A 26800-nucleotide genomic window follows, 5' to 3' on the forward strand; every position below is an offset into this window, starting at 1 on the left:
AACTGCAAGGAGAGCCAACTGATTAAGAAACCTCAGGCGTATATGGACAGCAACAGGCAGCTCTCACGGCAAGCCTCTCCTAGCTGAGACGTGCAGGAAGCAGATGCCAATAAGGTCAACTCAAAGTGCTGCAGTGACTCCTCTAGACTATCATACAAGAGGAGAGCTGAGGGTCCAAACCCTTATTTTTGTACCTGAAACCTATAAGCGGTCTTTTCTGACGGCCTTGGATCTAGCCGCTTGGCACTCAGACAAGCACACCAATGTCCACAGCTTGCCTGTCTCCTTATTCTCTTGCCAGCTATAGGGATGACCTAAGTGACATTCAAGGGCAAAGCATCCGTGAACACTCTCCACTCATATAGACCAAGAATAGGATGAGAAAGGAATCATTTGATTTTAAAATGAAAATGTTAGTAGTTATTCAATATGTTTGATGACATCAAAGCCCTTAAATTTTTCCATGAACAACATAGGTAGACTAATTGAGAATATATATGCAAGCTTAGTATTGAAAATAAGCATGCAGCTTTGCCACTCATATGACACTGTGAGGTATCATCACCCCTAATGGCATATGATAATTGACAAGTCACTCTCATTATTAATTCTGATAATCTAACATCACATTGTAAGGCTAGTTAATATTTTTTACCCCTAGGAATGCATGCTATGCCTAGATACAGTCTTGAGTCTTGCAAGGAACAGAGTGTTACTCAGGTAAAGAATGAAGTCTCTTTTCACTTCTACTCTAGCAAAGGGAAAATATTTTGTCAGGGACTAGGGGAAAGGAGTCTTTCAGATTTTGTTTGTGAGTGCTAGTAGACAGCAGACATCCTAGTAGCAGGGAATCTTTCTCTCTTGATCCCAATTACAAAGCTGATGTCCGACAGAGAAGGTAGCCGCCAAATCTGCCAACGAAACGGCAGAGGCAAGACAAAGACCTGGCATTCTCTCAACATAGACATTTATCTCTGGTAAAATTAACAGTCGTCTGGCACACAATTTTCCCCAAAGGACAAAGTGTAATATTCTTGCACACTTAATACATGCACACACAAATTTTTAAAAATAAAAAAGTCAATCAAACAAGCAAAAATTTAGTGTTAGGAAAACTCAAACATCCCTCCAGGACATGGTTGCTTTCCAGAGCCACCAGGGCCTGTCACTCACTTTCTAAAGACTTCCTCAACAGATGAACAGACTGTAATTGGGGATTTTTTTAAATTTTTTTCAAGCTAGGATTGAAGCAGAGCAAATTAGATGATGGATGCCAGAGAGATGTTGTTCTGGGAGACAGACCAGTGACATTTGTTTCGCGGACTCTCTGGTTCTGCATTAGTGTTCTCATTAGTTTTTGTTTCTGTTAGTGGATTTGAAATGGTATCACTACTCCCAGTCATGCTCTCCTAAGGAAAGGTTTCTATTTCTTCTCTCAGAAAGTGTGATCAGTCACTCAGCATCTCCCAAGTTTTCTGAGTACCTTCCTCCACCACCAAGTTTACACATTTTCTCAATGATTAATGAAACGCCTTTAACGAGATGGCTTTATTTACTAATGAGAAAGTCTTTTAATTGGCTTGAGATGAATGCGTCTTTCCAGGTTTCCTTTATCTCCTCCCAAGGCACTGTAACATCCTTATAATTAATAATTACCTCGAATCAAAGGACCTCATTTATTCACTAGAAATATGGCCTTGGAAAACAAGAGAGGATCGTAAGTGATGCTTCCTGACCGGGGAGGAATGTGCTGCAGAGCTGAGATTAGGCTGATTAGAACAGAAGGCTCCAGAGAGCATTCTTTCCTCTTCCAGGAGTTACGTGTCCTACCAGCTAGCCCTTTGCATCTCATTTCTGTGCCTTGCTACCTCCCTTTCTGCATCTAGATTAGAAAGTTGAGCTTTTTTTTCACATATATGTGATAGATATATATATATATATTCATGTTAAGATATATGTGGGTGTATTTGTGTGTGAAGATGATTGTGTACATGTGTGCACATGCATTTGGTGATTTGATGCCCTGAGCTGACTTTGCAAGTCTTCCTTGGTTGCCTCCCATCTTCTTCATTGAGGTTGGGTCTTTCAACTGAACCTGAACCTTGCCAGTGTTGGTTGATCTAGCTGATCGACTTGCTGTGGGGATCCCTGATCTCTGCCTTTCACGTGCTGGAATGGCAGATGAGTTTTCATGCCTATCTGGCATTTGTATGTGTTCTCTGGTTTCAAAACTCCTGTCCTCATGCTTGTGTGGAAGCGCTTTATGTACCGAGCCATCTCCCCAGCCCTTAGACAATGCCTGATAATCGATTATTGTGAGTTCAGCATCCAGTGCTGTTACAAAACTTCCAATGCTCAGTGCAACTCACAGTAGATAATTTATCCATTCATTAATTATAGACCATGATGGGCAAGCCACTGCATCTGATCTGCAAATAATATGCTAATTGCTAGGTGAGTAAGCTGGCAGGAATGTTGTAGACAGAATGTAGATCTTTCCTCTTTCCTTTTAAAACTTTGTTACTTATATCTTTCTTATATCTATTCAATAGACTTTAACTTCTGTAAACACTATTGTGTTCATGACAACGAAAAATCTATCAGTGATGAAGGATGTGGGAAGGACATAGAGCACAGATGAATGGCTCATGGTTGTCTAAGAAATGCAATGAATTTACTAGTCTGGCTGGATGTAGTGACTCAACTACAAACATAGGCTCACACAGTGAATGGAAAGGGTTTGAACCTTATGAAATGAAGAGGAACCATCTACTCATCCATCTTCAAGTGTTGCTTTAAAATAGTTTCTTGAATTCTTTGAGAATTTTATGCAATTTATTTTGATCATATTCACCCAAAAAACTCCCTTCAACTCCTAGGTCCACTCCAATTCCCACCTCTTCCAACCATGTCCACTTCTTAAGTATTGACCAACTCACTGACGCTGCTCACATACTCCCAGGTGTGGGGCCATCCACTGGAGGTTGGTAGACTCCCTAGGAGTCAACCATTTAAAGAAAACAGATTCCTCTTCTGAATGACTCACAAAAATGGCTTTTTAAAGAATAGAGACCATATAGGCAAAGAGGCAGGCACGATCACCTTGGTGTGTAGCAAAGGGCGTGTAGAACTGAAGGGTTTGGGGCTCTACACTATGATTAGTGACTTGAGTACTCCTTGCTCTTAGTGCAGCAGAGACTTTGAGAAGACACGGAAATGGCACACTTACAGATGAGAAATCTGTGCTAGAGGAAGGAAGAATGACAGTTAAAGGCTGTTGGAAATGTCAGAGTGTGAAGAGAAGACTGAAAAAAAAAAAACAGTGGGACACACTGATGTTAGAGGGTTCCTCTGGAGAGCAACACAAACTCTAAATTTCTGAAATGCCCCAATCGGGAAAGAGTGCTAGGCATGTCAGTGTTGAGAGAGAGTTGAGACGGGAGCCGGAAGAATGAAGGAGGTGCTGGCCTCCCTCTGAGGCCCTCTGCTGTTCCGAAGAACCCCAGGAATGCTGGGCATCAGCTTCAACTGGGGTGACAAAAATTCAGCAGCTACCTCACAGCAAAGGGAACTGTCGTCAAAGGGAACAGCCAGCCATACCTCAGACTAGAGGCTGATACTGAGAATACATTTTGTAAAGGCAAAAAGGAGGATGCACCAGCTGAACAACTTATCCATGCTGCAAATGGGTGGGCAGTGAACAGAGAGTTCTCAAAAGACGACTCACAGATGGCCAGGGCATATGTATCAAGGTGTCCCACGCCAGGGAAAAGCAAACAAAACTACTCTGAAATTCCATCCCACCTCAGCATGGCCAAGGCCAATAAAACAAAGGGCAGCAAACACTGGTGAGGATGTTGAATGAAAGGAACCATCGGCACTGCTGATGGGAGTGTACACCGGCACAGCCACTGTGCAAATCCGTAGGAAGATTCCTCAGAAAGCAAAGGATACACCTACCCACTGCCCCTCCCAGGAACATCACTCCAGGAAATGTACTCAGAGGACTCTCAGTCTTCCTGCAGGGATGCCTGCACTTCCACGTGCCTTGCTGCGTGAGTCACAGTAGTTTAGAACTGGAAACAGTCGACATGACCATCAACAGACGAACGGACAAGGAGCATGAGCTGTGTGCATAAAGAAACAATGACCTGACCACAGGAGGTATTATTTGCAGGAGAATGGATGAATGACATTACTTTAGGTACAATAAGTGAGGCACGTGTTTTCTTTCACATGTGTGTCCTAGATTTTAACACACGCACTCAAGCTGTTTGTACTCTCTGTGTGTATGAAGGGAGAAGGAGGACTGTGAGGGGGAGAAAGAAGTCTTCAGGTGAGGGGAGAACAAAATAGAACACAAAGAACATTAAGAGCAGAAGGGACTGATTGGCGGGAGGGGGCCAACAGGTCACTGGACAGATGAGGAGGGAGAACAAAGCAAGAGGGTAAGCAAGAACATAGTATGTATGAGAACACCATGATAAACCCCACTACTTTGTATGCTAACTTAAGAAATGAATTAAAAAGCATCAAGGGAGCAGTTACTGTTCTTGCAGAGGTCCTGAGTTCAGATCTGAGAGACCTCATCAGACAGCCCACAACTGTCTGTAACTCCAGCTCCAGGGTAACCACCACCCACTGTGCATACGTGGGGCACATGAACTCACAGAAATGTACACACACAAAGATAATAAATAAATGAGAAATCTATGTGGAACAGTGACACCTGATGCTCTCTGTGGCTGCCGACACGCTGTGGGACCACCCTCCTCCCTCGGTGGTACCTGGGGATTTGAGTAACAGGAAGTAATGAAGACATGATATGAGGGATAAAACGGCATTAACTGGAGAGTGTGTATGACTCCCCAGAGAGTGCAGTCTGCAAGAATATACGACAGGACTTAAAGTCTGTGGATGGTTAGGCACACACTGAAGAGAAGACACAAAATGAATAACTCATTGAAAGACTACAGCATTATGGTATTATTCTTCCTATGATATGGGAAGGAAAATGCCCATGGTTTTCCCTTTAATTTGAGTTAGGGGGTTTGGAGTAGCTCTGTAGATGGTGAGATAGTTACTCAATATTTGTGGGGTACATTCAGGGATGGATCCTGTGGTAGTTGCTTGGAATCCACTGGGAGAGACGTGGGAAGGCTATGATTGAGGTCTAAGTACTGGAAAATTGGGATGGGGTGGGGTGAAGCCGGAGCCTATGCAGGAGCCTAGAAATGTGGACACAGGATAGTTACTTCTGATACAGACAGGTTTGTGGTGGCTAATACTGCAGACTTGGCAGGCTCTAAAGTTGTCATGGAGACAAGGCATGCCTGTGCGGGATTAACCAGAATAAGTTAGGTGAGGTGAGAAGACTCATCTTGCCTCTGGACAGCACCATCTGTGAGCTGGGCTGCTGGACTAATGAGAAGAAAGTGAACTGAGTCCCAGTCTGGATGCACTGTTTCTAGCAGCACGTTGTTCTTGCTACCACACTTCCTTGCCATAATGGCCTTTCCCTTGAATTCAAAACTGAAAGAAATTTTTGCTCTTTTAGCTTACTTTGGTCATGGATTTTGTGGAAGGAATGAGGAAAATAACTGACTCAAGTCTATTTCATGGTAACCTTTCTACCTACAGTTTCTCACCATCCCGTTTCTCCCATCTTTCAAAGCTTGTTTGCAGAAGAGGTCTGATAATCTCACATGAATAAGTAGAGGGCCGACAGAGCATACTTGTTAGTATAGCCACATTTTCTACATAGCAAATTCCATTTAAAATGCTCAGCACACTGCTAGGTTTTGCAGTGTGCGGATAGCACAAGTACCAGTCATAGGAATAAAAACAAAACTCATGCCGTTGAGTGCAATCATCATTACTAACTTATCTTGAGAGTAGGGCTAACCTGGTAAGAGAAGCCACTGTCATGGGGTGACAATCTTTTTGTGGGACTCTGTAGGTTAGTTAGCATGCAAACACCAAAGTGCTCATCACACAGAAAAGCCTCACCTGGTATGTTGTAGTTTGCACGTGAGCACCCCTGAACACTCCTCTGTTCGTACTTGTAGTGTTCAAAAGGCCACCATTATTTTGGGAAGGTGGTGGAACCTTTAGGAGATGGAGCCTTACTAGAAGAAGTGGTCCCCTATGGTCATGCCTTGGGGTTGTATAACTTAGCCCCACTTTCTCTGCTCCCAGATTCCAGGCTGAAGAGTTGACCCATCTCCCTCACAGCTGTGCAAAAGCTTTGCTTGCTATGCCTCCAATGGCAAAGAAAAGAAATGTGCCCTCCCTTGACTTGATCTTTGTCAGACATTTTTAATCACAGCAAAGAGAAATGTAACTACTACACCATGTAAAAATTATAGGACATTTTAAAAACATTGACACCATTAGCTAAAACCACCAGTCGTGGAAGGAAAAGTTAGAATGATGGTGGTTTTATAGTAATGGATGTTTCAACGTTTAAATTCTTCTGTGTTTAATTGAGTCATAATTCTGTTTTTGTCACTTGTGAATTCTAAAACTGGAATAAATTATCTTTTCTAACTCTGAGATTAATAATTAAAGAATGGGAAAGAACAATGGTGTTTCTCTCAAGCAGTTGTTTGGTGTAGGAGGAGAAGGCACCTCATAGCAACAGGCTTGAAATGTTCAGCATAGTGTCTGAGGCAAAGTCAGTGCTGGACAAGCATTGATACAATGTCAAACTGTAGTTAACTGAGGATTAGAATCTTCAAGTAATGTAGCTAGGCTACAATAAACGACAGTTAATTCATTCATTTAAAACTTATAACTGGGAAAATATCCACCAAAGATTTAAGCATTATTTTCTTATTATTTTGTATGTTACAATATTGAATTTGGAAATACAAATATTGAGTTCGGAAAACACCGGGAGGCATTTTATCCTCACAAAATCCTGGATTCTTAGTGATTTTGAGATACAATAGGATACAAACTGAGTGCACACACATCTATGACCATGCAACGCTGTGAGGAATGTATTTCGGTGTAAGGGGTTCCTTCTGCTCCCCATACCATATGACTTAGGAGTCAGCAGGCCAAAGCTGGAGCAACTAGGAGATAATGGCAGGACTGAAAACCAGGCAGCTGGGATGCTGACCTATTCCAGCTGGGGCAGGAGCCTCGTTAACTATCTTTAATACCGCTATGAATGAAAAAAAAAAAGTCAAGATAATTTAAGATCTTTATACACTTTTTAAAGTTCTGTTTAAGCAAAGTGTTATCACTATCAGGAGAGAAGAGAGAAAAAAGGCTCGATCAATAAATAGGAACAAAGAATAATGAATCAGAGGCGGTACCTTCCATGGCTTCAGGAGCAGAAATTACAAAGCTCTAGGCAGCTGCCACACTGAAAGAGGAGGGCAAAGATTTACATGTAGGAGACTTTGTAAAAAAAAAAAATCCATCAGACGAAGTAATTAAAACTACAAATTTTAATTGGAATTAATAGGATTGGGTTGTTGAATAAAAGGTCTGAGGTAAGAAATAACCTTAGTCTTTTCCTTCCTATCAAAGACAGAAATGAATGAGGAAGTCCTGGCTGTTAATCACGTCAGGCTTTCCAGCTCCTTCATTGAATCCGTAATGTCAGAGCCCAGGGCTTTGAAGATCAACCATCTAACAGTGCCATTTAGATGAAGACACTAAGGACGGGGGTGCCAATGTGTGCCATGACCAAGGTCATGTACTGGGCCAGTTCAGGATTAGGTACTACCACTATATCTTATCAAATACGAACATTTTTTGAGCACATGCTGTTGTTGTTGAGGGGTCATGCTGTTCAAGGAATGAGCTGGGGGGCTAGCTGTTCATGTCCAGGTCATCTGGAAATAGGTAACTGGGCAAAACCATCTTGAGCAAAGAACCCATGACTGAAATCGCACCTCAGTGTTCCTCAGAGCTGGAGTGATCAGGAAATGTTAGGAAGAACCGTTCAGTGAGGCACAGCTAATGTGAGGGCTGCTACCCTGTGTCCCTGGCTGCCCTCAGATTCTCTCTGGTTCCCAGAAGGACATTTTGTGCTTCATTGCGTAATGACTCTTTAGCGAAGTAATTACCCTCTCTGTTTTGGTATAAAAGAGAAATAATTATTTTGATAAAGACACTAATGAGATGTAACCGAGTGACAAAAGGTCTGTTTCACAAACATCAGTGGAGCAGTTAGCTGCCCAATGAAAAGGGAACTCCGAACCTTGCCAGTCAATATCCAAAAATTAATGTAGGACAGATCCAAATCTAAGTGTGAGGCTTGGAGGGAAGCAGTAAACATTTTGAAAAATATCATCTTTGCACATGAAAGCAACATTTTAAGTAGCGTCTAGCCTTTGATTGTGTTCATTCAAAGTAACCTAAGCCTCATAATTACTCTTAATCTGTTTTTATGCAATTGATTTCTTAGTTGTACCTATCTGCAACACTGGGTCATTGATAGTTTTCTGAAAAAAGTTTAATGTAATTTTATTTGTTCATTTTCTTAAAGCTGTCTGCAGCCTTGCAGTTAATCTGCACATGCCAGCATCCTTAGCTGACTCTGTCAATCATATTTTTAGGGGGATTTTCTATATTGTGTGCAGAGGTACTCTGGATGCTTGGAGGAGTCATTCTAAATGAACTATATTTTCAATAGTGATTTTCCATTGTGTGCCAATGTTTCAGTCCAAGTGTTTTTATTGTATTTTTTTTTTTGCTCTGGCTTTATTTATGATTCTCCTGTGTGCTTCCAGGACCAAATCCTGCTGACCATTGTTGCTCTCGTTATTTTTCACGTGATTTCATTGATATTAGATATTAGCCACGGTGATTCATCTTAGTTTCATTCCAGTTTGGTGCAGAGCCTGAATATACCCAGCCTGAAATGAGAGAATCACTGAAGGAAAGACTCCGCACTGTTACTGAAGTCAAGGCATTTCCTAGAGCAATCCCAGAAGTTTGCAGTTCCATCTGTATGCCTTGACGTTGTTAGTGCTGCGTTCACTCAGTTAACACTCTCAGCCCCATGCTGTCATTCTGTGGGTTTTGTGCAATACTTTTGTTCAATATTGTCAATAAAAACCTCAAATTGATTTTGAGAAAGACAACTTCTAGAAGACTTTCATGGCTATTCGTGGTTTCAGGCCCTGCTGTGATGAGTGATGGCGTGGAATGCACAGTTGGTCGACTTAAAAATGATTTTTAGGATTAGTAATTTCTTCCTGAAAAGTATAGCTGAACCACTCTGCATGTCTTCCACATGAGACCTGTGGATGTGCTTTTATTTACACAGATGTGACTACATTTGTAAATTTTTCTCTTTGATTGCGGTACTAGGAGTTAACCCAGAGCTTTGCACACACTAGGCAAATACTCTACCACTAACCCAAGCTCCCTTTAACAAACTTGAGGCAGCCTCAAGGTATCCTGTAAAGACGTTGAACTTGTAACACTCCTACCTCAACTTCTGAAGTAGCTGGCCTATACCCATAAACCTAGGCCGCAAATCTTGGCAATATAACCTTTCTGTGAGCTAACAGAAAAACTCAGCGATGATTATGAGGAAGAGAAAAAGGAAGTAGCACAGAAAGGAAAGATTAAAAATTCTAGAACAATGTTGTTGTGCTTACCCGGAAGCCAGACAAAAGCTCAGGCAACAGTAGCTCACTCACAGGGACATTTGCCTCCGGGAATGAGAGACTGTCACCTCTTCATGTGGGCACAAGCCTTGTTAGCTGTTTTGCTTTCAGTTGGCCTATCTCAGAGCAGCCTGAAAGCCCATCAAGGTGTTTGTTTCTGCTTATATTTATGGACAGGGAGATGGCTCTTCCCCCATAACTAATGAGCATCTAAAACTAGAGTATGGAGTTTTAAGGGTGTCCAGATGTTGTTTACCAATGCTGTCACTCAGCCTTGGGAGCCGGAATCCTTCCTACAGGGTAGCATCACTCTGAGAGTTTATAGTTGCATTAATTATCTTTATGTGATGCTAGACAAGACCCAGTTCTCAACCTCAGCTTGTTCTTCATAATCAGAATTTCCTCGGGCATTCTATGTGGACAGATAACACTGGGATAAAGTTCTTAGGAGGCAGAGAAGCAATTGAACTTAAATTTTCCTATATTAAAGCAAAACATTTACAGATTCTCAATTAATACAATAAAATTTGAGCCATGATGATTTTGATCATGGAATAGTGGGCCCTTAAAGATGAAACAAACCATGTAAATGTGAAGTATAGGAAGCTGCTAATTTATAGGGGTTCCAATGAGAAAGTAAACTAATGACGTCAAGAGAAGCCTCAAGTAAGTTCAGGAAAATCACACTGAACCCTAAACCTAAAGACAAAGGAAAGAATAAGTTGTAGAATAAAAATGAGGTATCAGAAACTTAAAAACAAAATAAAAACTATGAATTAAGTAATTATTATCATTACCATTTATTATTATTTTGCCTTTTTGCTACTTTTTCTATATCAATGGATTTTTAAAATACTCTAATTTCATGCAATGTTATATATTTTGATCAGGTTTACCCCCACTTCAGCTCCTCCCAGGTTCCCTCCACCCTCACATGATCCATCTGGCTTTGGGGCCTCTTCCATTTTTTCCTTATTTTCATAGCCCATTGAGTCTAACTGGTGCCATATATGCTCATGGGTGTGGGACATCCACTGAACCATGGTCAGCCTAGCAGAGCCACACCCCCAAAAAAGCTAATTCTTTCTCCCTCAGCTTCCATCAATTCTCAGTAGCTCCTCAGCGAGAGGTAGGTTTGGTGGGTCCCTCTCTCCCTCTATGAGAAAGTTAACTGGTTTAATTTTGTGCTGGTCTTTGGTAGTCACTCAGTTTTCTTCCAGTTACTTGAGCCTCATAGATTCTTCTTTAGTCTATATGATAGCAGGTAGTACCTTGTCTATTTGTCCAACATGGTGTCTATAAAACAGTGTCTCTCTCCACATAGCAAACATGCTGTTTGATAAATAACAAAATTGATATATAAATCTGGGACCATTATAATCTGAACTTTTATTACAGAAAGAACTAATCATTTAGCATCATATTTAGATCTTGCAACAACTGGAACAGCAAGGAATGATGGGAATTAAATGAAGAAAAGCCACCCAAGTAGAGAGTGAATAATTATCACTAAGAATTAGGGAAGTAAAATAAATTACTAATGTCACAAACTAGTGACACAGAGATAGACGTACAAGTACCATCTTCCTGGACCGTGTAACAGATGCCTTGTATGGGGAAAGAGACTTTTCAATTGTGTAGTCCTGGCTGGTCTACATGAGCACTAATTAGATGAGCCATAAAAGATACTTCCCCTGCTAAGGTCAGGGCCAGAAGACATGATGGTTAAAATGGCCAGAGAGATGGAAAATACTGCTTTGGAGGACTAAGTACCCAGGAGAAAAACCTCCAAAAGCTGGAAAATTTTGGGATGGGTCCTTTACCATCGTCTCCACAATAAACACAAACATTCAGACATATGGATTGTGGGTCAGGATGACATATGTCAGATCCTCAATTGTTCTGAGCCCTCCAGTGTTTGTTGGAATAGTAACAGGAAATGAATCCAAGGCTGACAGTAGACCCCCAAGAACTGCTCCTCTCTGCTGCATGACTTTATCTTCCACAAGCCCAAATCCTCCTGAAGTTAGTGTTCAACCGCATGGCTTTGCTGAGACAGAAAAATGTTTCCAGAGTTGTGGAGATGAAAGCAAACCCAAATAAGACACGCACAACTGATTCTTTAGATTGCCATCAACTTTTAATATTCAGAGAAAGATAATGATGCCATGAAACAGGACTACTGAGCATCCAAGAGAAGGGAACAGTTACAGTGTGTTTTGAGCAGGTTTCAAGTATATCCAGTTCCTCTCTAGTATTATCCTGATGAGAGAACGCTCTGTACCAGTTATAAATTCTGGCTCTGTAATGCAGTTTATAACTTTGTCCTGGAGAACTCTTCAGTGGACACTCTCTGTTTTTCTTTCTTGTTTGTGTCATATTTTTTCTTTTCATATGGTATCTGCAAAACAAAACAAAAACAAAGAGAAAATAGAAAAAAGAAATCACAACATTTAACATGTTCTGGTGGGATTTTATAAAAGAAGTGAATTGATTAAGCCAGGTGGCACTTGCCTTTAATTGAAATGTACAGAAGGCAGAGACAGGTAGAGCTTTGTGAGTTTTTAGGACAGCATGGTCTGCACACTGAGTTACATAATAGGATTGCATAATAGAACCCTGTCTTAACAAAAGGTACATGTATTAATAGGAAAAGTCTTAAAGGGTATACAAATAAAATAATTTTAATTTTGGCATTGTAACACTGAATTTAAGAATATTTAATAGAGATGTATCAATCAATTAGCTCAAGAAATATTGAACACTTAAATTAAAATCTAGTGCAGAAAGCCCTGCCTGAGTAATTGCAATTAAATAACAGAGACATTTTCAGGCTAAGGAGCAACACAAGTTTCTCATTATTTATATCTAAATATCTGTGATTACAGCATTTCTGAACACAGGGGGAGATCATGGTACTTATGAGGAAATGATCTTAGAATTATTATTATTTAAAGCATACCAGGGCAAATCATGCAATGTATGTGTACGAGTTAACTTCAGTCAATACTACAGTAGTCCACAATCAAGATATAAATGACAGCAGGCCATGTATTTAATTGCCTTAATCATGGCTTTACAATCTTGAACTTGTTTTTAGTATACATCAATAGCCCTATCAAGACCACACTGGAATGATTATGAATTAGCTTCCTGGAGATCAGGAAAAACACTTTCTGTTGGCGAGGTAAATGGTGCTCAGAATGAGCCATGATATGCATGGCAAGCTTGGGCAAGCTGGGGTAATGTATCTTTATTTCAAACCAGATCCAAATATCATCTCACCTTTGATAAAGCAGAGGGTAAGCTGTACATCATTTAATTACCCAGACAAGCCTCTTTACTCTTGAATTACTGACACTATCTGGCATTGTGTTACATTCTGAAATCACAGAACATGGATGAAAAAATTAAAATCATAGTATTGATAGGTCTCACTGTCCAGGAAAGGGAACATTTGGTGATAAAATAAAAAACAATGCTTCACCTTAACTTGTTTAATTAGTTCCCCTGTAAATTAAATCTTAGAAAGCATGTATTATTATAGACTTACTGATGCAAGCCTTTAGAAATAAGTTTCTGTGCAGTTCAGTGTGTGTGTGTGTTACAGTTGTAATTTGATGTCATCTGGTAGTTTTTATCTGCTCTTGACTGACTGAGGATGAAGACAATGAATGATATTGTGGCTTTCCTAGTCATTTCATTCTCCTAAAATGTTCCGGTTGACCTTGAGTTAGGTGCTTTTTTTTTTTTTTTTGTACAAGTCAAGAGTGTAGACACAAAGTACAGGAGATGTCTATCAGTGTTGGGATCAAAAAATGTGAGTCTATTCCACTTTGTCTGAAGGTCAAGTTTGAATTTATTTTGCTTGCTCAAAGTTGTTGACAAGTATGGCTACACACCCTGACCTAAGGTGTGGTTACGTGGGGTTTTGGACATTAAAATGGCCCAGAGAGGTAGATCTCTCCATTCTGACCAAAAATCAGAGAATCAAGCACACTTCTGCTCTTTGTTTTGAAATAGGTTTGACTTAGGTAGTGGTTGCCTGCAGGATACTTGGTCTAGGATGTTTTCACAGTCCCAAACATCAAATGGTTTTCTCAGGAAATACAGCTTGATATCTCAAATATTGTAGTAAGTAACTGTTCTAGCTATCCTTTGTATCATGTTAAAGCAGTCTTTTGCCTTCTTTCCCCCTTTTGTATTAGGATATAAAAGTGTATGGAAAAAAATGCGAGTGAATCCAGCCCTCAGTTTTCACTGAGTTACCCTTCCATTACTATTCTGTGCCTCTGTGTTTCCTTTGAATCTCTGTGCCTCCTACTTAACATTCCTAATCCCCATGCTTCTATCCTGGATTGTATGAAACTGCTGTGGCTAGGATCTCAACAAAGTTACCCCCAAAATGTGGCTCTTAACATATTAGCTTCCCTCTGCCATACTGCTCTTCAGAGAGTCCTGAACCCTTTTTCATACACAGTTAAATATAAGCTCACTTCCTGTCCTGTTACAAGAACAGGAAATTAGGTAAATGAAAATTCTTTAGAGTTCAAATAGTATTTGTCCAGACATAGTAACTGTGGTAATTTGAAAGAAAATGGCCATGTAGAGAGTGGAGCAATTAAGAAGTGTAGCTTTGTTGAAGTAGGTGTGGCCTTACTGAAGGAAGTAGATTGCTGTTGAGGGCAGCTTTTGAGGTCTCTTGTGCTCAAGCTATGCCCAGTGTGGGATTCAGACTGCTTCTGCTATCTACAGATCAAGATATAGAACTATCAGCTCCTTCTCCAGCCCCATGTCTGTCTGCATGCCACCCACCATGACAATAATAGACTAAACCTCTGAACTGTAAGCCCACCTCAATTAAATGTTTTCGCTTGTAACAGCTGTCCTGGTTTATGGTGTTCCTTCCCAGTAATAGAAACCCTAACTAAGACAGAAGCTGGTACCAAAAACTGGGGTATTGCTGTGATAGGCCCAACCATGCTTTTGTTTAGAGGAATTTGGACATTGGGAGTTTGGGTTAGGAAAGCAGTGGAATACTTTAAGTGCAGCTTTGTAGACCACACAAATAAGGACATGGAAGACAGTGGTGCTGAGTGTCATTAGAACTGCTGGGGCTTGGCTCAGTGGGTTTCAGAAAAGGAGAATGTGAGTATATTCCCTCGAGATCATTCTTGTGATTTTTTGGTAAAGAATGCAGCTGCTTTTTGTTCTTGTCTGAAAAATATGCCTGAGGATAAATTGAAGAATTTTGGATTTAATTCCATTGGCAGAGGAAATCTCAAGGCAGAGTTTGCCATGTGTTTACTAGTGTTAACTCTAATGAAGATTTATAATGAAAAGGAACAAGCTGACCAAGTAAAAAAATATAAAATATATAATATGAGGAGAAAAGGAGCATCAGAAAATTTAAAGGAATGCCAAGTCCTGTGTTCCAGGGGATGAAAGGATTAAGAAATGGGATATATGAAATGGTGACTTCAGGCCAAGATCCCACCCAGCTATGTTTCCAATGTGTGAGAAGGAATTCAAAATCTTAGAGCCGAGTGTGTTGGTACATGTCCACTCTACAGGCAGAGCCTGGCAGATTTCTGAGTTTGAGGTCACCTCCATCTACAGATCCAGTTTTAGGACAACTAAGCAGTGAAGGAAATGAGTGAAAACAGAAAGTTTATGAAGATGTAATTGAATGAGGGGCCACGTTCCAGCCCCAGCAAGTAGCAGAACACATCTTATTCAGCCACATGGCTCTGGCTTTAGAGACACGGATACAAGAAAAGGGATATAGAATCTTTCTGTGAATAAGAAAATCCATTGAGGCCAGATATGTGTCAGGGGTGTCCCTGAATGGTGGCCTAGAGAGACCATTGTGCGAGGCTCTACAAATGAAGCCTGAACCCCTTGGAGACCCAAAGATGCTGGGGATGCCAGAGCTGTGGGATAGCTGTCAAGCAAAGCTGATAACAGGAGTGTAACCAGCCAAAGAGAAAGAAGAATGTTGTAGCCAGCAGGCTGAAAGGAGTTGGTGATCTAAAGAGTGTTTTGACATTAGATATGAGGATACCAAGTTTGGAGTTTGCCCTGCTGGTTTTTAACTTCTCTGGTCCAGTATTTTCTCACTATCCTCCCTTTCCTTCTTTTTGGAATGATAAGATATATTCTGTATATGGCAATGTTATGTTGGAAGTATGTGATCTGCTTTTTGACTTTGATTTTACATAGAATTACAATTAAGACATTGCAGGAATCTCAGAAGAGACTTGGAGCTTTAGACTTAAATAAGCTTGAGACTGTTATAGATTTGAGGGACTTCTGAAGTTTTTCTGAATGCAATTTTGCATTATTATATGGATACAAGCCTATGGGGACTGGGGAGTGGAATGTGGTGGTTTTTAAAGAAAGTATCCCTGTAGGGAGAGGTACAACTAGGTAGTGACTTTGTTGGAGTAGGTATAACCTTGTTGAAGAAAGTGTGTCACTGATAGGGGTGGGCTTTGAGGTCTCCTATGTTCAAGTTATGCCAATGTGAAACACAGATTGCTGCTGTCTACAGAGAGATGAAGATATAGAACTGTCAGCTCCTTCTCCAGCAGTATATCTGCCTACATGCTATCTGCCATGATAGTAATGGACTAAACCTCTGAACTGAAATCCAGCCCCAATTAAATATTTTTTTAATAAGAGTTGCCTTAGTCATGGAGTCTCTTTACAGCAATAGAAATCATAACTAAGACAATAACAGGCATACAATCGCACAATTCTTTCAGTGAGTGGCTGTTTAACTGGCAGAAAAGTCCTGAATTTGAGCTTGGGTTTGATGTCTGAATATATGTGTTGTGGGCCTATGATGGGAAAGTTTGTTACAAGAGCTAAAAAGTGGTCTTTCATAGACTTTAATTCACTTTTTTGTCAGGGTGATAGATAGTATGGGTCTACTTTATCTATGTAAGACTCCACTTTGAAACGGATAACACTAAAACTGATAGAAGAAAACATAAGCAGTATCCTGCAGGATATAGGTGTAGGGAAGGCTTTCTGAACAGGACTCCATCTGTCAAAAAATTAAGGTAAAAAAATTGACAGCTGCAACCTCATAAATATAAGAAGCTTCCATACAGCTAAGGAAACAATTAAGTAAAGGAATTACCCACAGAATGATAGGTAAATTTTATCAGCTGTACAGCTGATAGAGGATTAATATCCAGAATACACAAAGAACTCAAAAAACAAAGACTCAAAGAAACAACCCAATCAAAACCAGGCATGAAAACTAAACAGTGAGTTAAAGATAGAAGAAATGTAAATACAAATAAATACCTCAAAAAGTGTTCATCATCCTTAGCAATTTTGGACAAGCAAATTAAAACAACAAATTTCCTCTCAGAATGGCAAGGATCAGCAAAACAATTGACAACCAAAGCTGCTGAGGTTGCAGGGAAAGAGGAGCCTCATCTATTGCTGGTGGGAAGGAAGTTCATGCAGACTCTCTGGAAATCAGTGAGGAGCACTCCCACAAAGCGAAAAATGATTCTACCACAGGATTTAGCTATACCACCCTTTAGCATATGCCCAACAGAAGTTACAAATATTTGCTCAGTCACTTTCATTGCTACTCTAGATAGCAAGATATTCACAATGTCTTTGAAATGGAAATGTTCATTGGCTAACAACTAGATAATGAAAATGTGGTGCATATATACTATGGAATATTACTCAACTGTAAAGAAAAAATGAAATTATGAACTTTGCTTACAAATGGAACTAGAAAGAGTCATACTGAGTAGAGTTACCCAGACCCAGATAGACAAATGTCAGATGGTCTCTCTCATCTGGGGCTCCAGCTCCAGATATTCAGATATGAGTAGTGCCTGTTGTTTGAAAGACAAAGGCAACTTAGGTACTAAAGGCAGTTAGAACTCCATGATTTTGAAAGGTGCTATGTGTGGATATTTCCTTATACCCAGGTTCTCTGTTTGGGGTGGGAATATTGTGGGGAGGCTGAGACAGTGGATTCCAGAGTAAAGAGTGAAGAGAGTATGGCTGTGGACTCAACTGAATGTCTCACATTATGATTGACAGTTTGAGAAGAATGAATCAAGCAAAACCAAGGCTTAGAGAGTTAAATCTGAACATAAGTTAGTAGTTGAAAGCCTTTCCGTGTGGCTGTGCTTCATGGAACATCTGAGTGATAATGGCACTAAAGAATTGCTTATTGTTATCTGATATTTGAACTACTTTAGAGGCTTTGTATTTTATGTAGAAAATCCATTTATGGAAAGAATAAAAATCAGGAATCATAATCTAGGTACTTTTTATCTATAAAGGCAGTGAGTTTTTCCTTTCTTAAACTTCATAATGAATGCAATTCAAATCAAATGGCATCAAAAACATTCTGTACCATTTTGAATGCAATTAATTCTGGCATTGCTAATTAGCGGGGACCTTTTCTGTGAAACCAGGGAGGCATGTTTATTCGTGGAAATGTACTTCCCCATCTTCATTAAGGTTCTCCAACTGTTTATTTTTATTGCAAGCCATAAACATCATATTTATTGAAGCCGGACTTTAGAGAATGTATCATAGTCCTGTGTGATTGACAGTGCCTTTACATCCAAAAACATGTAAGCTGAAATAACTTTTACGTTGGATATTTTAGAATTGACTTTGCCCACATTTCATGACTACTTCATACCTTAGGAAACATTTTTTTTTCCATTTGACAATCCCCTAGTCCTGTATTGCTTAGTGTTTTCCTTCAGTTCTCTACATCTTGCTGCGTAGTATTGTCTGAGAGTCAGTCTTCCAGGAAGAACCCTTTGTGTCTGTGAATGGAACCTACATTTGTGGTTCATTTCCTGAGTCCTGGGAAACATTTTCTATGATATATATCTGTTGTTACTGAGTCTTGTTTTATAACTACAAAGAAGATAACAGCAATCCTACTTTATTAGAACTTGAATCTGAAAAAGGACTTGTAACTTGGCCATATTCACACAGTGTGGCTGGGTAGATGACAGCGAGGTTTTATGAACAGGTCAAAGTTTTATTATTGTATTATTTTGGCTTATTTTAGAGCAAGGGTTCACAGATAGGTTGCTGTCACACCCTACAAAAGACATTGGGCAATGCTAGCAGACATTTCTGATTATTGGGAACATACAGAAAATGTTGAGATTTGTCATAAGTAGATAGCAGGGATGTTGTTACAACTCTTTAATGCCCATGGGAGCACTCTCAGTAGATAATCACCGAGCTCCAATGTCATTGCAGAAATCAAGACTTCCGCTCTGGAGAACCATGAAGGTTGTTTAGCGGAACAGATTTAGAGTAAACTGAGGACGACTTTAACAATCTAATATGTACCAGTGTGATACTGGCTACTTTCATGGCAATGAATGTTTTGCCATCTTAAGTATCCAAATGCAGGCTTCATGAATCCTAATGTGGACTGCTGAAAGACATTGGCTGCTCAGGGACAGGTTGAGCAAAATGAACTCTCAGCTTCTTTCCAATTCTGATTTTTCCATCTTCCAAACTCCCTGTGCTCAAATAGATCAAGGCTTGTTTTTAAAATGTCACTGCCCAAGTTTGTAGCTTGCCCAGCTTTCATGTAAACAAGCTTAAAGAAAAGAGGAAGAAATGCAATTCTATAGAAACGATTTTTTTTGAAGAAGGAAATGACACTAAAATTGGGAGTGATCATGTAGACAGCAAGTTTATATTTTTTAAAGACACATTGGATAATACATGGCAATTACAATTTTAGCAGGTTGAGGTATTCTTAGAGAGGACTTGCCTATCCTGCAGGAAGACCTGTGTTCCATCTCTGCACCTCCAGCATGACAGAATAAAATAAACTAATGAAAGACATCTGGATCTAATCATTTATTGAATCTTCATCTAAATGCCAATAATCCAAAGTCTGTGTTTCTGTTTACCAGTTCTTCCAAAAAAGACTTTGATTCAAATAGTTGTTTTTTTCCTGGATAGAGCTACCACCTTAAATGGTCTCTCTCTCTTATTTAAATGCAGCTGTCTCTATTACTTAAACCAAGTACAGATTGCTGTCACTACTCCTATAAAGCATTCTATGAAATTCACATCAGTCCACCATGGGTTGCAAGATCTAGTTGACTGTTACTAAATTTTGTTGCAAAAACACAACTCTCACCTCAAAGGAGAAAACAGATAGTTTATTCTGGAGCCATATATGAATGACCACTGTCTGAGAAAACAGATATAGGTTACCGAATTCCATATTCCAAAGTAAGAGAACAAAGAAAATCATAAATCAAGACAGTTTGAAATTACATTTGAAATGAAGTAGGCAGTTATAACAAAGCAGAGAAAGCACAGCTAGAGGGCTCTGATGCAAGCTGGTGACTCTTAGACTGTAATTTGCTAGAGACTGGGTTTTAAGCTAACACATCCCAGGAGTTTTTCAAGTCACAGGATATTAGGTCTGACATAGAGGTGGACAAGCAATGGTTACTTAGAGGGATAAAGATCACCCAAGATAAATTGTGATTGGAGTCTTGATCTTCAACATTTCAACCTGTCCATACCACTGAAGTTTTATCCAGTTAGTCAGCCTTTGAAGACACAGGTTCCTCCCAGGGATTGTCATGCATGCTAGCAGAGCCCTGGAAGATATGGGCATGTAAACCTTGGGCACCTCTTAGGACGCCCTTCACATGTGCTCGTTAAAGTCTTGCATGTTTACACTTTCTTTAATAGGGATGACTATATGGAAAGATCCAGACCCTTACAGATACTGACTGATTAAAGCCCAATGAAGAGTTATTTGAACCAGCTGATAGAACATGAATATTATAAAAACAAACAACTAGCTGTAACTTTCAAAGGCTGGCTCCCACAAAGAAAACCGTGAACAACAGTTGAATTGAGTCTTTGAACTATCTCCCCTCCACAAATGTATGATATACAACATTTTCATGAGTCTAGAATTAGCCCAATGAGGGCAGCATTTTGGGAAGGTGGCACAAGAGAATTGAAAGGCTCTCTGAAAGAGCAACACACTCCAAGCACAACGGTTGCTGTGTGTCCACTTGCCATGCTCTTGATTTCCACTTCCAACCTTTATGAACATTTTGAAACAGCTCTGTAGAACCATGGCACTCATGACATCAGCCACCCAGTAGCAGCTGGTGTGTTAGAATAGTTGTCAGAGAAATGCAAATCAAAACAACTCTGAGATTCCATCTTACACCTGAAAGAATGACCAAGATCAAAAACACTGATGATAGTTTATGCTGGAGAGGTTGTGGGGTAAAATGAACACTCCTGCATTGCTGGTGGGAGTGAAAGCTGGTACAGACCCTTTGGATGTCAGTGTGGTGATTTCTCAGAAAATTAGGAAACAACCTTCCTCAAGACCCAATAATACCACTTTTGGGTATGTGTCCAAAGGATGCTAAATTGTGCCACAAAGACATGTGCTCAACTATGTTCATAGCAGCTTTGTTTGTCATAACCAGAACCTGGAAACAACCTAAATGCCCCTTGACTGAAGAATGTATAAGGAAAATGTGGTACATTTACACAATGGAGTACTACACAGCAGAAAAAAATGACATCTTGAATTTTGCAGGAAAATGGAACTAGAAAACATCATTTTGAGAGAGGAACCCAGACCGAGAAAGACAATTATCACACGTACTCACTCATAAGTTGTTTTTAAACATAAAGAAAACCAGCCCACAAATCACAATGCCAGAGAACCGAGACAACAATGAGGACCCTAAGAGAGACATACATAAATGTAATCTACATGGGAAGTAAAAAAGACAAGATCTCCTGAGTAAATTGGGAGCAAGGGGACCTTTGAAGGGAGTTGAAGGGAAGGGGAGAGAGAGGGAGGGGAGCAGAGAAAAACGTTGAGCTCAATAAAAATCAATTAAAAAAAAGAATAGATGTAAAGTTCCTAATATCATTTTTGGGGCATCATCAACACTGACTTGCCCTGTACTTTTCTGGAAAAGCTCCACTCACAACCCTTTGACTGGCTTCAGCCCATTCAGTCACAACTGGCTTAGCTCTAGTGCTTTGGTTGAAAAGAATCACTGTCTTCTGGTTACTGTCACCGATGGTTGTGCAGGAAAAGAAGAGAATGGCCAAAAGGAAAAGTTTAAATACGAGATTCCCATAAAGTATTTGAAAAGTTCTAACCACTGCTAGAAATTTAGAAGGCCACATGCACGTATAGGCATGGGGTGTGTCCAGAGGATGGAAACAGCTACTGTGCTAACTAAAGTCAGAGCCTGAGGCAAAGTCCTAAACCTCGGGAAAGACGAAAATGCGCCTGGACACACACCAGCTCAGTCTCTAATAAAGTACGAGATGCATTAGGTTAAGGTGTTTAGGGAAGACCCTGTCTAATTACTAGCTGATTACTAAGTTTAAATAGGCAGAGACTTTAGAGGGCTCAGGCAACCAAGTCTACAGATGTGCTTAATCAGCTCAGTAAAGTGCCTGAACCAATCAATGGCAGACCTAGCAAAGAGTGATGAACCCTGGGAGAAAGGACTGATGCCCAAAGCGTTATTTTTAATATGGTGATGGAATAGAGTGCGATAAAGCTCAAGTCAATAATATTTTAACTAAAGCTGAAAGCCAGTGAGTGACACTGTGATAAAAGATCTAAGGAGAATAAATAAACTCAAGAACGACTGAAAGCTGTAGAGGTACGTATACAATGATTCTTTTTAAATTTAATTTTAATTTGTTTTGTATCTTTTTAAAATTTGTATTTTAAAACAATCTTTTTTCACTTTGCATACCAATTGTAGTCCACTCTCCCTCCCCTCCTCCTGCTCCCTCCAACATCCACCTACCCCACCTCAACCACTAAAGTACTGTTTGTTGAAGATGCTTTCTTCCTTTCCATTGTATAATTTTAGCTTTATTTTTTTTAAGAACTCAGGTGTTCATAAGTGTGTGGATTAATATTTGGATCCTTGATTCAATTCCATTTGTTCCCCTGTCTGTTTTTATGCCAATACCAGGCTGTTTTCGCTACTGTGGCTCTGTAATAGAGCTTGAAGTCAGGGATGCCTCCACAAGTTCCTTTATTGTACAAGATTGTTTTGGGTATCCTGGGTTTTTCGTTTTTCCATATAAAGTTGAGTACTGTTCTTTTGATGTCTGTTAATAATTGTGCTGGGATTTTGATGGGGATAGCATTAAATCTGCAGACTGATTTTGGTTAGATTGCCATTTTTATTATATTGATCTTACCTACCCAAGAGCATGGGAGATCTTTCCATTTTCTGATACTATCTTCAATTTCTTTCTTCAAAGACATAAAGTTCTTGTCATAGAGGTCTTTCACTCCTTTGGTTAGTGTTACTTCAAGATATTTTATGTTGTTTGTGGCTATTGTAAAGGTTAATGTTTCTCTGATTTCTTCTTAGCCTTTTAATCATCTGTATATGAGAGGGTTACTAATTCTGTTGAGGGTAAAAAGTGGACAAAATGAAGAAACTGGCTGGAATCCTCAAGGTCAAGTTAATGAAAAACAATGAGCACTTACAAGCAGGAAGACAAAAGTGAGCATCCATCTTAAGGGGGCTTCCAACAGCTTAACCTCTGGGTTTTGAGTCAGAATCACAGGAGGCAGAGGCAAGAGCAAATAACAATAGATTAAAAAGATTGACATCTTCCTAGATCCAGCAGCCTCATTCTTCAAAAGTAGAAAATAAAGACTTTCAGATAAACAAAAACTAAGAGGAGCCTTTGTTAACAGAATTGTCTCATAACAGATACTAAAGAAAATCATTCTAAGAAGAACTTGAAGTTCCCATGAAGAGATAGCGAGACCAAGGCTAATGTGCACAGAGACAGGGACCAAGTAAGTTGAAATAATGGGCTTTTTAATACAAATTTTAGAAAAGTTGACTTTAAGAAATAATGAATTAGAGTTGGAGAGATGCCTTAGTAGGTGAAATACCTGAGGACCTGAGTCAGAATTCCTATATACCACTTAAACAAGGTTGGGAATAGTGGTGTATAACTTTAATCCCAGTGCTGGGGCGACTGAAACATGACCCTTGGGACTCTCTGACCAAGTCATTGTGTGGAATTTAGATCCAAGTTCAGTGAGAGACCCTGTCTCAGAAGGAAAGGTAGAGATGAACTGAGGAAGATACCGGATGTTAACCTCCAGTCTCCACACACCCACACACTCACGTACATAAATTTCATACACACAAGAAATACTGAACAAAGAAAAATGGCAAAAACACAGACGTATTGGATGGAGTCCAATTAAACATAAATTTATTGACTGCAATCATTTCTGTGCCAGAAACTTTAAGTTTCTGATAATTTTTGAAATTATTCCAACGTTATTCATCCTAATTTATAACATTTGGAGAAATGACTTTTCCTAGCAAGAGCAAATTGAAATGATTAAATAAGGAATATTGGTTTTCTAACAAACCCCAACCACATTTTATCATCAAGAGCCTTTCCCTTTTGGAAGGATGCTGTCTTTACTCAACTGAAGGAAGCACATTTTGGATAACAGAATGATCCCTGAATGTTAGATGAGCTGTGTGAGAATTCACCATTTGCAAGAGAGATATATCTGCCAATGTAATAACACATCTTGACTTGTGCTGAGCCGGGTTCTAGACTGTTAACTGAAACAAACAACAAAATCCTCCTACCAACTCTTCCTCTGTCATTTGATTGGAAGTGGAAAAAGTCAAATGAGACTTTAATTATCTTTTATTACAATTGTTATCTCAGATGTTGTCATAATAATAATTTAGTAACCTATATTTAGATTATTAAATCCTATGTGAATTACCTTTTTCACAGAGTGCGTGGCACATTCTACCTTCACTGGCAGCTGTTTAATCTCACAAATGCAGCACATTTTGAGAGATATATTTATAATTGCTGTTCTCTAGGCAGAGGAATGTCAGGATGCTCATACTTCAAATTATAACTATATTCCAGAAAAATGCAAATTAAAGGAGAAGAGGAAGAGACAAAATAAGTTAACAGGAAGTAGTAAATGTAACTGAAATACATTATATACATATATGAAAATGCAGTAATGAAATCCATCATTATATATAATTAATATGTTCTAGTAAACAATGTTTAAGAATGTTCACACTTTAAAAGCACTAGAAATTTATTTTAGTGAAGAAATCTGGCCATCTGTCTTTTGCTGAAATTATATGCTCAATAAATCAGCTTTCCCATTCAATAAACTAATGTACAGCCATTTTGAGAACATTTATAATAACAAAGTACAGCTGACTACTATGTCTAAAATTGATGCTAGTCAGGTATATTCATACTAATTATTTAGACTCTCACATTTGCTAAAAATTCAAAACAACCAATGTGAACCAATTAGTATTATAAATAAGGGCAGAATACCTTCAACACCAACTCAGTTTATGCAGAAATATTTCAAATTATCAAAAAAAAACTTGTGTGAGCCAGGATATATTCAGCAATAGCACTGGGTACACAAGTAGCAAGCAAGAACCCATGTCCTAGACCACTGAGGCATAAAAGGGCCATGAGACCATCAATCACTTAGGTGAATCTACTCATTTATTATAAGAAGACAAACAGCTTCCTCTCAGTTTTCTCATCTGCTTCCAGGAAAGGACAGCTCCTTCGTGATCAGCAAGGGCTGATCATGATCATTTGACTTCAAAATACCACCTTGGGAAAGATGGTGGGCAGGAATTTCCTCCCTGTCCCCATGCATGAGGTGAGTGTGCATCATAAAAGAAATCAGTAGGGAAGACATGATAGACTGGATGTGGTGCCCAACAGCAGTTCCAAACCCTTGAAAGACAGTGCATGAGTTCAAGGCCAACCTGAATACTGCCCCAAACAGTAACTTGGCTTGGAGGTTGACCATCATACACTGGGGTGCTGTGAAGTGTTGGTTGTTTACTTTAATTTTGAAGGAGTGAGCAAGACAAGCCAGTCAAGAAGATCTGAAGGGGCATGCAAGAACAAGAGCAAGTCAGACTTGAGCTTCTGTTATGGCACGGTATGCATAGGGACAGAAGCTGTATGGCTGGGAGCCCTGCCGGTCCAACAGCTGAAAGAGAAGGGTCACTTAAACCTCCTGAACCTCTTTGTCCATATGTAGGATCCAAGCTTAACCAAGGTCCAGATCCACAGGTGATAGAAGATACGTATCAGTGGAGTCAGCCTCTTCATCAAAGTATGCCACAGACTATATCTTATGACTGACAGTGCTCCTTTGTCCAATGTATGCCCCAGACTGTATCTTATGACCTACAATCATGCTTCCATTCGGTTCACTTCTCCTTCCTGTCGACATCCTGCTATTCTTTTTTCTATCATCAAAGACTAATTTCACTTGCTTCAGACATTCAGACATCCCATGGCATATATTTTCTTATATCCACTTTTTTTTGCCTCAAAATAATGCTTTAAGAATGCCATCAACAGAGCTGGAGAGACGGCTCAACGGATAAGAGCATTTGCTATCGTGGGAACAACATGGGTTCAGTTCCCAACACTTATATGGTGACTCACAGATATCCCTAACTCTGGTTAGGGATATCTGACACCTCCTTCTGGTCTTTATGGGCACTGCATACTTACCGCACACATACAAACACTCATACACACATAAAATAAATAGTTTCAACACATTTTATTAAAATATCTTTATATGTTAGAACACTTTAGGTTTATAGAAAACTTGGAAAAATAATACAGGGGTGTTGGAAACCCCATGACTGACTTCTCACACTTAATGAACATCTCTTATCAGTGTTATATATTGTTATAATTACTGAACAAGGAGTTTACATTGTATTTAACATTCATGGCTTGTGCTTTTTCAGATTTCTCTCTACAGCTTTATTTTAGATAAAACAGGTGGTTTTTATAAGCCTTTCCTGTAATAACATATGATATACACATATTCTATACAGACTCATGCGTATTTTTCTTTAAATATAATTTTTTATTGAAAAAAAATTCAGCCTCCTCCCAGCCTCCCATTTCCCTCCCCGTCTCCCTTTTCCCTCCTCCTCCCTCTCCTCTCTCCCTCCCCCCCACTCCTCTCCCCCTCCCTCTCCAGTCTGAAGGGCAGTCAGGGTTCCCTGCCCTGTGGAAAGTCCAAAGTCCTC

The sequence above is a fragment of the Alexandromys fortis genome, unplaced genomic scaffold, assembly GCF_014885135.2.
Source record: "Alexandromys fortis isolate MF-2015 unplaced genomic scaffold, M_Fortis_MF-2015_v1.1 scaffold_170, whole genome shotgun sequence".
Taxonomy (NCBI): domain Eukaryota; kingdom Metazoa; phylum Chordata; class Mammalia; order Rodentia; family Cricetidae; genus Alexandromys; species Alexandromys fortis.